Below are 14574 nucleotides of genomic sequence, written 5' to 3'. Positions count from 1 at the left end.
TTCACCAAAGAGTCTGAGTAACTGGAGGGAACAGATTTATACAAAACTTATCTTTGTACTTAAAAGACCTTACACAGTTTCTGAAGAACACACACACATACACATACAGTTTAATCTACACTATACTTGTCTCAACAAGGTTCACAATACATCAAAACAAAGGAGGTAGACTATCCCAACTGCTGAGAAAACAGAGCTTTGAATAGAATCGGCGCTAACAGCAGAGAAATTCAAGGAGTGACCAGAACCTAGTCCCATTCTTCCATTAGACACTCCTAATTCTTACGTCCCCCCAAGGAGAGTAAAGAAGAAAATTCATTTACAGTAACTTAATAGTTTTTAACTTGGGAGTTTGGGAAACCAGCAAGTTATTGTGCTAAGGTATAAAACAAGGTAACAAGAGCCTAATAAGGTCAATCTACTAAGAGTATGTACAATTTAAAACAAGAGACAAAAACTGCAGCTGTTTCTTTCTTCGTTCATTTTTGTTTGGCTGTGTGGCTTGTAGGTTCTTAGTTCCCCAACCAGGGACTGAACCTGGGTGTTGACAGTGAAAGTACCGAGACCTAACCATTGGACCACTGGGGAATTCTCAAAAAAACGGAAAATTTAAAGCAAAGTTCTCAAACTGAATCACAGCCATAAATCAATAAATAAATAAATCAATGCCTACCTATGGATTTTGTTCAGCCGACACAGTAGTGTCTGTAAAAAGTTAAATTTTAACTGTCAGAACTTGAATTGGAAATCTCATAAAATTTCTGTATCCTGTTATCAAATACCTCTCTCTTGAGGGGGAAAAACACACCTGACAACACTGGGGACGTACTCCCAGCACAATCACCTGAACTGGAGTTGAGAGCCATCACCTGACATTGGCCTGTGCTTTCCAGCTTGCTCCAGTCACAACTCTACCTCCAGGTGAAATGTAAAGTGAAAACAGGTATTTAAAAGAACTATACAGGAATGTCTATAGCATCTTTATTCACAATAACCTAAAAGCTGAAAGCAGCCCAAATAGCCATCGACTGGTAAATGGATAGACTGTGGTACATCCATATGATAACAAGTACTCAGCTGATACTTGAAACAACATGAATAAATCTCAAAAGCATTATGTTAAGTAAAAGCAGTCAGACTCATAAGACAACAGATTCTATGACTGTACTTATATGAAATTACAAAAAAGAAAAAACTGTGGTGACAGCAAGTAAACAGTAATTGCAGCCGGAGTGAAGAGGGGCATGAGGGAACTTTCTGTGGTGATGGAAATATTCCACATCATGACTGTAGAGGAGGTTAAATAACTGCACACATTTGTCAAAACTAAAAGTTGAGTGAATTTATAAAACCTGTTCCTCAATAAAGCTAGTTCTAAAAAGAGGCATTCAAAAAATACTATAAAACTACAGAGAAGAGTACTACTATCTCTACCTGGGAAAGTTTGGGAAAATTTCAGGAAAAGGTGAGATTTGAATTGGGTCTCGTCACACAACAAGTTTAAGGCACATAAGAAGTAAAAAACACAAAATATAAGTAGTAATATTCTGCACTGTAGCCTATGAGAAGAGGCATCTCTGAACACAAAGGAAAAATTCGTCAAAAAAGGAAATTCACAGAAATGAATAATTAGTACCTGGATAAGTATCAAAGGCAGGTTGATCACATAAGATGTCCCAAGAGGGAATCAACTCAGACATTTACTGCTGTTTATATGCAAAATTAACAGTACTGTGAAAGAATTTTTGTTTTCTTTTCAAACAAAGCAAAAGGAAAAGGAAGAAAAGGAAAAGGAACCTAAAGAGAGTAAAGGAAGGGATGGAGGCGAGGAGATGAAGGTAAGGGACACACTGCGTCAGAATCAAGGGCACCTGGTGCCCACAGATGAGAAAACAGAAAAAGGGAGGCATGTCAGGCCGTGATGAGGGGCTAAAAGGAGAACTAAAAACCAGGGGAAAAGAGCCCAAAGTCAGAGCGCAAGAGAACAGAGAACAGAGGCCTGGGAGTGCAAAGCAGCCCCGTGGAATCAGAGGGAAGGGAGAGCAGGAGAGTTCTTCCCCCACCCCCTCCAGTCGCACAAAGCAGCCCCTTCCCTTCCTGTCTCTGCCTCTGCCTCTGCTGAAGTCTTCCCATACCCAACCCCACTCCATACATCTTGTACACCCTTCAGACTTCTCTGATTTCTTTCACTAGTCTTCAAATCCCAGTTTAAATGCCATCTTGTCTGGGAAGCTTTTCCAGGCAGAATCCACGTTGTTCTAAATACCATAATGTTGAACTGTAATATCTGTCTCCTCTACTAGTCTATGGGCAACTCCAGCAGAGGAGTCAGTAGCGAGGATGAAACCTTTACTAAAGAGCAATTTGAAAAACTATAAAGTTCACCTAGTCTTCTACAACGATTCCCAGGTGACTCAGTGGTAAAGAATCTGCCTGCCAAGCAGGAGATGCAGGCATGATCCCTGGGTCGGGAAGATCCCCTGGAGAAGAAAATGGCAACCCACTCCAGTATTCTTGCCTAGAGAATTCCATGGACAGAGGAGCCTGGCAGGCTACAGTCCACTGGGTCGCAAAGAGTAGGACACGACTTTGAGATTAAACTAATAAGTCTTCCACAACAAGTCTTAAAGCGGGCTCCTTGAAGCTTTTCTGTTTAAAGGGTACAGTGAGGGAATCCCCTGATGTTCCAGGAGTTAGGACTTGGTGCTTTCACTGCCAAGGGCCCCGGTATAATCTGTGTGTGGTCAGGGAACTAAGATCCTACAAGCCACACAGTACAGCCAAAGAAAGGAGTACAGTGTATCTTTCAAACAAGAGTACATCTACCTTACCGCCAGTGTCTCCCTACACGGTCAAAGAGCATTTTAAGTTTTGTTTTCATTTCTCAGTGAATGGCACATATAAAACAGAAGGAAAATTGCACCAGGAATAGCGTATAGCAGTCAAAGTAGGAAATTTATCTACAAAATAAAAGGGGGAGCTTCAATTTGCCAAAGCAAAACATTACTTGGAAGAAAGCGTTAAGTGTTTCACAAGGAAACTGAAGGACAAAAAACAGCAAGCTCATGATGCTCTCACGAGAAACTTGTCAACGTCAACAATATCGAAAGATAAGTAAGTGAAAACATGACTTTGTAACAAAACATGTAAATATGGTTTGGGTGTTGTCCAAAGGACAGAATGACAGGATGATCAGAGTTGCTGGAAATTAGTGAGGAAATGAATAGCTCAGAAGGCTGCTGGGGGTGAAGACTTCCAACACGAATTTTGGAAGAAATGTCATGAACAGCTGAAAAGGCTTACAAGGCTCAGCTAGCAACGGAATGAGATAGTACTGCATTCACAAAGTACCACTGCGTGTGTGCTAAGTCACTTTAGTTCTGACTCTCTGTGACCCTATGAACTATATAGTCCACCAGGCTGCTTTGTCTATGGGACTCTCTAGGCAAGACTACTGGAGTGAACTTCCATGCCCTCCTCCAAGGGATCTTCCCAACCAGGGATCAAACCCTTGTCTCTTGTGTCTCCTGCACTGGCAGGCAGGTTCCTTGCCACTGTGCCATCTGGGAAGCCCACTGCAGTCCCCTGCATCAAACTCTCTCCACATCTAACCCAAGTTATTGGGATACAACAGACTTATTAGCAAGAATGATTTTACATATTTCTCCGTAAAGGGACCCTTGCTATGTAGATGAATAATTATCCCAAACATCTAAGAAGAAATTTTGCTCACATTTGTCAAACATCTAGAGACCAAGTGTGCCAAGAGCTAATGACAAATTCACAGGACAAAGAACAAGGTTTTTGGTTGCTGTTTTCCTGGAAGGAGTACTTGAGTCTAACTAATGGAATGTACCTAACAACAGCAACAACAAAAAATAAAGGGATTTTTAAGAAATCATCGAAAAAAAAAAAAAGAAATCATCAAAATAGTTTTTCTTACAAAAAAAGGGTCAATTTTAACATGTAGACTTTTTGTTTGAGGAGCAGATGGGGACTAATTACTCCCTTCCAACCCCAAGGTCTCTACTAATAGTAGACTGAATTCACTGCCTTCTATCTAGAAGTTTTTAGCAATCTACTCACATGGATGGAGGAGCCTGATGGGCTGCAGTCCATGGGGTCACTAGAGTCGGACATGACTGAGTGACTTCACTTTCACTTTTCACTTTCATGCACTGGAGAAGGAAATGGTAACCCACTCCAGTGTTCTTGCCTGGAGAATCCCAGGGATGGGGGAGCCTGGTGGGCTGCCGTCTCTGGGGTCACACAGAGTTGGACACGACTGAAGTGACTTAGCAGCAGCAGCAGCATTTATTTAAGCAGTTCAAAAACACTAAAAGGTGTTAGGCACTGGGGATACAGAAATAAGAGGAAGACTCTGACCTCAGGTTGCTCGCTGTTAAGTAGGTAGGGAAACACTGTAGAGTGCAGAAAGTCCTAATAAAAGAGAAACTGAGAGGCAATCACTAACAGAAAGAAAATTAAATACGTATTTGCTAGGTGGTTTCAAGCAAACCCGAAGTATTAGCATATTCAAAGTACAAGAGTTTGAGAATAATTAACAATTTCCCAATAGTCCTGTGAAATAGAAAAAAAATCACTAATCCTTACCATTAACAAACTAATAAACTGAATCACTCATAGTCACCCCGGCAAACATAGGTTAACCAGAACTAGAAACGAGACTGAAGGCCACAGGATGCGTTTTGGTTTTAAGAGGTCAATATATTCTCTTTTCTAAATTTTCATGCTCACCCTGAAATCCAGTTCGAATCAACAAGACTGGTGAAATACTACATAAAAACAAAATAGAAAGCTACACATGAAAAAAGTACTTGCCTGTGTAACATTTTTAGTTATGGCATCTCCACTTCAGTGGGCACTTAGCACTGATATTTTCCAAGGAAGGGGAGGGGGGCAACCTACATTTTGGCGGTCTGGTTTGAAAAAGCACCCTATCCTATTTAGGGAATTCTACAAAGAGCTCAGGCAAAAACAAACAATGTGGCTCCCAAATTACATGTATGATATATATAAGATCTATGTGTGGTATCTGTTCACTCGACCAACTTCTCTCCAAATAGTTAACACACTAAGGTTCTTAGATACATTTTAAAGTCAAATTTTTTCAAACAGAATGCATCTCTAAAATAAATAAGACTTGACATTCCCACATTTGGTTTAAACAGGTTTTCAGGAAGACATCTATTCGCAAATAAAAATGCAGAATAAAATGTAGACATGTGGTCTTAATCTAAAAGTTCTTCAAGGCATGAGATACATACATTCTGCAAGTGCTCAAATATTACCCAAAGTTCATGTTTATATACGATGCAATAACTTAACATCCAAGTACTTAAAACCCAGAGACTGATGTCTTGGAACATGGGTCGACAGACAAACTACAGCCTTCAAATATAGCCTGTTCTTATAAATAAAGTTTTATTGGATTATAGCCCCAAACATACTGTCTATGGCTGCTTTCATGCTACAATCTGCAGACCCGAGTAGGTGTGACAGACACTACATGGCCGACAAAGCATAAATATTTACTACTCCATCCTATACACAAAGTCTGCACAGGTTACTCTATCTTAGAATCATTAGAATCAATGATCTGACAAATTTATGTCCAGTCCAAGAGTTCATCTACTCTGAAAGCTGAACTACTGAATATGGTAAAAGAGGATTTGTCCCCAAAACATCCAAGTACAAACCTACACGGAAAGAAACCTCTGCTGAATCACTGAAAGTCATGTAGTTGTCAATCTACACCAAAAATTAAATTTTAAAAGCAAACGGTGAAAAAAATAAAAGCAAACGGTGAATTTAGTTCACAATCTTTTAAAACTTTGCTACAGTAACAGAATCAACATGCACACTCACTGTGCTTTCATTGTCACTTGTACTTAGCTCACCACCACCAGGAGACATACTAATTATTCCTTTATTACTTACACTTGCATCCAAGAACCTACGCACATTAAACTAGTAAACCAAGACATCGTTTCTGGAAAAGTTTGTTTCCCTGTCATGACAGAGAATGGGATGGTAAGTGGAGGTAATCTCTTCTTCTAGATATATTTAGCCCTTCTATGCTTATTAGTCTAAAAATTCCAAAGATGCTTTATTAATCACATAAAAAAGTTACATCCAAATAAGTCTTGTTGAATCTATTTGTCATTCTTAGAATAAGACAAAATAGGCGAGCAAATACTTTCATTTGCCATAAAAATTATATTTAACAACTCGAAGTCTATCAAATAAACAGGATTTATATTTTTATATATCCTTAACAGAACCGTGAGTCAATCATATCAAATACAGAAATCGATAAACCATTTATTTACCAATTATTTTTCTCTAGTTAACAAAATAGGAGATAATTGCAAATTCCTAAATACATACAGTCAACTCTTGAATAGCCCCTCACGATATACCTAAGGCATGTTCCTGAGGATAAGTGTTTAACCAAAGATGCATCAACAGCCTGGTACCCTTGAGAATACCAAGAGAGTCACAGGTTGTAAGGTGATGTTAACAAAGAACTAAATTAAGCATCTAATACGGCCGACGTGATGCCAAAATAATGATAAAACAAAGTAAAATAAGTGATTTTCTAATTACTCATACCATTCCTCTTTCATCTTTGGTGTTTCTCCTAGCTATTTTGGATTACAAGAAAATGGGAAAAAAATATTTAAAAGTACAACCAAGTGACAATCAGTTTACCATAAATCACAAGATTTATACAGACGACTCATTTTTTGCTTTTTTAAAAGCAGTCAGATCTTGATCCTATTTCTCACCTGCAGGGTATTCCCAAGACAAGAGTCCTAAAGAACCTTCAAACCTAAATAATTTTCTCAAGACTAAGTTTTCTCATGAAAGTATATTTAAGGGTTATCAATTTATGTAAGCAGGAGGGGCAAATTACTACCAGGACCAGGGCAAGCACGAAGGGCCTGATCTTTAGAAGGTATCCTGATGAAAAAAATGGAGACCCCGCCCAGCCCTTAACTTTCTCGGCTTTTCTAGTCCTGGTCTCCTCCGTGTAAAATCCAAAAAAAACAGAACTTCCTCCTCACTGCCTCCTTCTATCCGGGGCCTGGTGCACAAATTCAGACCGCTAGTTATCCAAGTACCTTCTTAAGGCACTCTTAAGGCTCCAGCTCGCTCAGAAACAGCAAAAAGGTTTGCCTTCTTGGGTTAAAGGAGGGCAATTACAGGGTTTGGCGGCCGGGTTTGTCAGGAAGCTTAAAGCCGAGAAAGAGGGAGAACCCAGAAACTGAGCTCCATCTACTCCCAGGAACCATCCCCAAGGGGCGGCTAGACTGCCCTCGGTACTTCCCTGCCTCCTCTGCTCGGGTGGGGAGAGCGGTGGGTCAGGGTGAGGCTCCCCTGAGCTACTTCATCGTCCCCTCGGACTCGCCTTCGGACACCCGAAACGCCCCCGGCCCGGTTCCCTTGCCCTTTGCCCTGTCTCCTCCCCTCTCAGTGACCCACCGCCACCGGTCCCCTCCCATCTAACATGGCCGCCCCACCCGGCCCACCCCCGACACAGCCTAACAAATGGGGGGGTCCCATCACACCGCCTCCCCCAAGCCCATTGGCGCGTCAGCCTCCGTCTGCCTGCTCCATTGGATGGCAGCGTCTGCCACTCTGCGCCGAAAGCTCCGCCTCCAAGCCGCTTCAAGCTGCTTTGAGAAGACATATAAACAAATCCCGGGAGGGAGGCCCCTCTCGGCAGTCACTGGGGCGGGGACGAGAAGGGGGAGCGGCTACCCCCGAGACACCCCTGCCTGGACCCCCCCAACCGCAGCCCGCGCCTCCTCGTCTCCTGCCAGCCTGGTTCCAACCTTCGTGGCCCCGGCCCTTCCTCACACGCCCCTCTCTCTCCTCCTCCCCCGCCAGCCTCGCCTCCCCTCCCTTCCCCGGCCCCTCCCACCCGCTCGCTTCTCTGACAGGCCGGTTGCCGGCTGCCACGGCCCCGGGCTCCGAGGTAGCGGTAAAGGGCCAGGAGGCCTGGCAGGGCGGACGCTCAGTACTGCCCACCCCTGGCCTAGCCTGCCGTCCGCCCGTAGGTCCCTCTACCGCTGCCCCGCGCTTTTATATAACCGTCCCGGGCCGGGGGTGGGGGAGGGGAGCCGGAGTCCCCGTGACCGGCAGGCGGCAGCCTGCAGCCCGCGCGCCCCCAGACTCGGTCCTAGTCCCGGCCCCCGCCCCGTGCCGACCCGGCCCGGAGTCCCGGCGCTGCCGCCTCTTAGGCCAGCGGCCCTCCTCCGCCCCCCGCCCGGCTCGTCCCCTAGCCCAGGCACCTGCGGGCTCCGGGCGGAGGGCAGCGGACCTCACCTGTGGGTGTGGGGGCGGCTCAGGCGCTGGGTCTGGTTCCACTGCAGGGGCCGCGGCCCCTCTCCATGCTGCCTCGGGTTTGTTTTGTTTATGTCCTTCCTGACGGGTTCCCGGAAATCGCGTGACTCGCCCCCCTCACGTGGGCCGCGGCGAGGAGGAGGAGAGAGGCGGGGGCCCGCCGGCCTCGGGCCAATCGCGAGGCGCCCTGCAGCTCGGCCAATCAGGAGCTCGGGCCGGCAGAGTACCCCTATCACATGACGCGGGAGGGGCGGGTTGCCGGGAAAAACCAGGAAGAGGGGGCGGAGCGGGGGCTAAGCTTGTCGCTGCCGCGTGGGCGTGGGCCGTCTCTGATACTTAGCTACATTTGCACTTGTCCGGGATGTTTTGTTTTCAAATACTTTCACGTCCAGCATTATATCTAATATTACAACTACGCGGCGAGGCCTGAAATGCCCGTATGCCCATTTTACAGTTTAAGTTCACTGAAACTTGAGGGAAGCTACGAAAACGGCATTAATTTAGGAGGGGGATTGATTGCATCCAGTGTTTTATGAATGTCCACAACAACCCCGTCTGAACCACTGAATTCAGTGAGAAACTGACCTTGCCTGCAGCTGTTCGTTCATTCAACTTATTGCGCACATTTGCTCTAGACACTGGATTTCGTGCATCTTTAAAACGGCGTTATGTACACAATCGTACATACAGAATGCTACTAGAAGCGCCTAGACAAACAAGCCTATATAACACTTTGACCTGAGTGTTTATGTGTGTGTATGTTCCCTAAATCTGTTCATAATAACACTCAGTGGTAATACACAAATTTTTTAGACGGGGAAATTAAGGTTCAGAAAAGTTAAGTTACTTGCACAAGGTCAAGCAGCTTGTAAATGACCCAGCTGAGACTAGAACCCAGTCCTGTCATCACAGCCTGTGCTTCCAGGCTGCTCTTTATGTTTCTTAAGGGCCCAGAATTCGTCTTCTGAGCACAGTACAGAAATATGATTTTAGTAAGCAAAAGGAAAGGAGGATGTGGGAACAGAAATCCTTGGCCAGATTCCTTTAGGATGCCAGTTTTCTCTTAGGAGTAATTGTCTTTGAAAAAAAAGGTGGCTTCTCTTTGCACACATGTAGGGAAGTAATAATGTGAGTGTCAAAACCACACTTTTGAATCAGACTTTCATAGACCATAAGCTTCAAAAGGACAAGGGCCAGCCTATATTGTTCATCTTCTACCTTTCATGCCTGGCACATGGTCATTAAGTACTGGTTGAATAGCAATCTGGGTTTGAAACCTTGTTCTACTGTATGTGAGCCAGAACAAATTATTTAACCTCTGTGCGGCTCCTCTGTAAGTACCTCATGGGGTTGATATAAGAACTGAGTGAAAAAATTCATATAAAGCACTTACCATAGTGTTTCACATAAAGTGAGCACTTAATGAATGACAGTATGATTAGACTGTTTCAAGTACATCATTTAGAAGATCCATAGCAGACTAAATAGCAAGAAAAGATAGCTCTAGGCTTACTTTTAGTAGTTTGCTGCTAAGTCGCTTCAGTCATGTTCGACTCTGTGAGACCCCATAGACGGCAGCCCACCAGGCTCCCCCGTCCCTGGGATTCTCTAGGCAAGAACACTGGAGTGGGTTGCCATTTCTTTCTCCAGTGCCCGAAAGTGAAAAGTGAAAGTGAAGTCGCTCAGCAGTGTCTTGACTCTTTGCCACCCCATGGACTGCAGCCTACCAGGTTCCTCCATCCATGGGATTTTCCAGGCAAGAGTACTGGAGTGGGGTGCCTGTGTAGTTTAGCAGCTACTAAAATACTTTTGTACACAATGTTAATAGGTAAGGCTATGTAGGTACCAAAGAGGAAATTAAATCTTCCCTCTGTATCCTTCAAAATGAAGTGAGGGAATGAATACTTTCCCTATTGCACAGGAGATGCGTGCATGCATGCTAAGTCACTTCAGTTGTGTCTGACTCTGTGCAACCCTATGGGCTGTAGCCCACCAGGCTCCTCTGTCCATGGGGATTCTCCAGGCAAGAATACTGCAGTGGGTTGCCATGCCCTTCTCCAGGGCATCTTCCCCACCCAGGGATTGAACTGGTGTCTCATGTCTCCTGCAGTGGCAGGTGGATTCTTTACCACTAGCGCCACTGGTAGCAGGATTTTAATTATTTTCTTGAGGCCAACACTTTGTTAGTCACTAAGTCATGTCCAACTCTTTGCGACCCCATGGATTGTAGCCACCGGGCTCCTCTGTTTATGGGATTTCCCAGGTGAGAATAGTGGATTGGGTTGCCATTTCCTTCTCCAGGAGATCTTCCCGACACAGGGATCAAACCCGAGTCTCTTGCACTGGCAGGTAGGCTCTTTACCGAGTCCCTGGGGGAAGCTCCAGGGCTAAGATACCACCTTCTAATTTTCCATGTCAACTGGAGTTTAAAAACGAAACCCCAATAGAAAAACTAGCTTGCGAAGTATGAGCCAGGTTCCTCTCACTCATTCATGAGATTCATGCATTAAATCTCCATGGAATACATTACAGGTGACCCTCACTTGTAATACCACGTTTGGAGAAACTGCAGCAGATGGTTAGCTCTTCCACCGTTACTGCCCTTTGAATACAGGTATTGTCACCTCCTCTCCTGGGCAGCAGTTTCTTGAGCTCAAGGAGGACCCAGATTCTTTTCACAGCAGGAGGCTCTGCCCACTGAAAGCTCTTACTAGTGAATTACGTTGTATTCCCGCCTTTGCATCTTCTGTTGTCTTGGAAAGGACAGACTTTTGGCTAACAGAGACCTTTCCATCAAGGTTTATTAATGGCTGTATCCTGCTCTGAAGTGAATGAAATCACTGACTCCTAATTGATTTGTTTCTCTGAGTTTTATCCTGCCAGATTGTGCCACAGTCAAAGTTGGCAGGGAGTTAGGACTCTGGAATAGCATTGCTTTGAGTTTCAGAAGGCTCTTCTTGTTCTAGTCACAAGTGGTAACAAAAGGCCATCACCACTTCCAACATGCTTGACCTTGATACTGGCAGAATCATTTCATACTGGGATAGCTGAATCAGAAAAATATGTTTTACCAAATATGAGACAATGAGGTAAAAAAGTAATACTTAAGACTCCACTGAATTCTTAAAAATAATTTTTATTTTGTGATTAGGTAACATATATACACCATGATAAATTCAAAAGGTACAAAAAGTATTAAGTGAATGTTAAATCTCTCTCCCACCCCTGTTCCCTGGCCCCTCAGGTCTCCTTCTCAGAACCAACCAGTTACCCACATTCTCTGTATCCTTCCAGAGACACGGTGAATGCAAATGTTTCATCCACTTTACACCCTGATGTATTTGAACCACTATTCTTGGTGCCAAGACCCCAACTGGAGTTTTACCACCAACTATGAGACCCAGAGTGAGGGGCTTGACCTCTCTGGATTCTAATTTCTTCACCAGGAGAAACTGGATTAGAACCGGATGTTCTTTATGTTCCTTCTCTGAGTCCTCCTAAGGAGTTAAAATAACTGCTATAAGCCCTAACTTTCCTTTTGATCTAAAGTTTGCACTCTTAATTTTTCATTAGAGCACAGACTGAGCCCGGCCTGCTGATCACGCCGCATACATCTTCTAAATGAGTGTTATTCTTTTGAATCTGTGTTTTCTTTCCAGACCCCTCCAGACCTGTATGATATGTTAAGATTTCACAGCTTCGGAAGTGAGATTAATTAACTCAACACTGGAAGATCTTCAGGAAAAGCTGTGTCCTTCGGACACTTTTGAAAACCAATTTTCTTCCTGAGAAAGCTGGAGTGTTGCTGAGGGAGAATCTAAAAGAGATATTAATTGATGCTTGGGAATTGACACCCATTCCTCTTTCATCTCTCCTAAAAAATATTCTTTAAGGGAAGAGGAAAGATCAGTTCTTCCCATTGCCTAAGCCTCTCAATAGAATGCAGTGTTCTTTATGTGACAGTTCTGAGCTTAGGTTTCTTACACGAAAAGTTCAGTCCCAAATGCACTTCCGTACATCGACCATTTACTTGTTTCCCCTAATTCCTCGTCCTCCAAATCCCAGAACACGTCTGCCAAAGGATAGGAACTTGTGGTCAGAAGGTACAAATTAATCTCCAAATTCTAGTCAACCTCCACGGCTTAAGAGCCCGTATCTTTTATGAAGTCTGTTTCTATCATATCTCCCTTTTTTAAAAAATAAGAGGTTTTTTTTTTTTTAATGTGAACCATTTTAAGTCTTTCTTGAATTTGTGAGAATACCGCTTCTGGCATGTGGGATCATAGCTCCCTGTCAGGGAGAACTGTACTGGGAGATGAAGGCCTACCCGCTGGACAGCCAGGGAAGTCCCTACCATATCTATTCTGGCCTTCATTCATCTTCTTCCTTCTACCACCCAACTGAGAATTTAATATACTCACTGCTTTGCATTATTTGTAATATGTCTGTTGTTGTTATTCTATTAAATCAAGGGGCATAAACACTAATACATCCTTGAATTATGGAGAAAGCTTAGATAGCAGATTCAAGCTTGCTTAGTGATGGATAAAGGAAGAGAAAAAACAAAAAAACAAAAAACCTGACATTTGTTGAGTGCCTAAGGTGTACAGGAAGACACAGTCTCTACCCTGGAGGAACTCAGAAAGCGGTGAAGACTTGACTCGGGACGCTGACAATTCAGTAGAGTTTATGAGGGGAAGCCCTGACCTGCTGGTTAAGAACACGATACATAAGTGTTTCAGGGCCACTTGCTTGCTGAATGATTTGGGCAAGTTCCTAATCTATCTATGCCTTGGTTTCTGTCACCACCTGCCTCACAGGTTGATTTTGAGGATGAAATGTGGGGCCTGATGTCTCATAGGTACTCAACAGTGTTGGTCTCCCCCTCCTCCACCTTCCAGGGAGAAACATGACTGGAAGTTTCTGGGAAGAGAAGCAGCAGGAGAGAAGGGAAAGAAAGTGGCATGGCTGGAGAGGGCAGCACACAACTCAGACTGTTTGGGGACACCATTATCTTCCATGGCAGCATTTCCATCAAAATTGTTTTGTCTGTTTCACTAAGACTGAAAATTTCTAGGACATCTAATAATTCCTGTGGGGTTCTTGTTTTTTTTGCTTTGATTTTGTTTTTGTTTTTTTTTTTTGCCAGCGCTGAGCTGAACATACACTTAGTATCAGCCACTGTTACTGATAGCAAACCAGGAAGCGAGGGAATGAGAACAATCTAGCATTTGTTGTAGGAAAGACTCCCACAGGCCAGGTACAGTAAGACCTTCTTGTTGGGGAGGCCAGAAGTAGGAGGATAAAAACAAAGCGGAGGAACAGACTGATAAGAAGCAGGAACCAAGACCTGTAGCCAGATAGCAGTTTGCTGAACTACAAACAGAGGCGCATTCCAAAAGGCCCAATCGGGCATAAAACTGTGAAGCTGGATTTGAAACACAGGAAGTAAACAGTCCAGAGAGGTCGCTAAAGAAAAGTAATAAAAAGCTCAGAGAATGGACGGTGAATTTAGGGGGTCCTGTATATCCAAGGTTTTTTCCCCCTACAAATTCACAGGGCTTCCCAGGTGGCACTAGTGATAAAGAAGCCGTGTAAGAGCCCTGAGTTCGATCCCTGGGTAGGGAAGATCCCCTGGAGGAGGGCATGGCAACCCTCTCGTGTTCTTGCCTGGAGAATCCCATGGACAGAGGAGCCTGGCAGGCTACAGTCCATGGGGTCGCAAAGAGTCGGACACGACTGAACGCACACGCAGGCACAAATTCACAAGGTTGTAAATTTCCTTCATGCTACAGCGAAACCAGGGATGGTGCCATCAGTTTTTAGTTTTCAGCCTGTTTTCACAAGGTCCAGCCCAAGAGTGGGTGCACAAGATAAATGGGTGTGATGCACCTGCATTCACACTCGAGCCACACCATGCACAGAGCACATTAACAAACCTGAATGCCAGCTGTGGGCTCTATCCTGTGCCAGGAGGAAGCCTCATCAATCTACCCCCATAACTCAATGCCCTTCTAGGCTCCTGCAGGGCTGCCTGCCTTTCTATACAGACCCTCAGAGCACTGGTTCCCTGCAACCTAGGTGGTACACCCATCACTCAGGCCAGGATTCAGCCAGGATTCTGACTGCAGGAGTCCTGGTGAGCTGGCTACCACTGCTCCCCGACGCCCTGACAACCTGTCACCTCAACAAGAGGATGCC

The 14574-nt window shown here is 44.3% G+C and overlaps 1 protein-coding gene across 2 annotated transcripts in view; it reads right to left on the bottom strand.

Moving 5' to 3' along the window:
• CREBRF (CREB3 regulatory factor) overlaps positions 1–8495 on the bottom strand; it is a 60793-nt gene extending 52298 nt beyond the window's left edge. Inside the window, exon 1 of one of the 2 annotated variants that reach the window (XM_005899775.3) lies at positions 8356–8495. The gene's annotated coding sequence lies outside the window, so the exon portion shown is untranslated. Of the gene's footprint in view, positions 1–6812; positions 7455–8355 lie in introns of those variants that run through there. The other variant, XM_070357428.1, reaches the window with a different exon arrangement.
• Between the last annotated feature and the right edge of the window lie 6079 nt (positions 8496–14574).

Source organism: Bos mutus, chromosome 20, assembly GCF_027580195.1.
Source record: "Bos mutus isolate GX-2022 chromosome 20, NWIPB_WYAK_1.1, whole genome shotgun sequence".
Taxonomy (NCBI): Eukaryota; Metazoa; Chordata; class Mammalia; order Artiodactyla; family Bovidae; genus Bos; species Bos mutus.
Note: the sequence above shows the minus strand (reverse complement) of the source record. Positions and strands in the feature narration are given on the sequence as shown.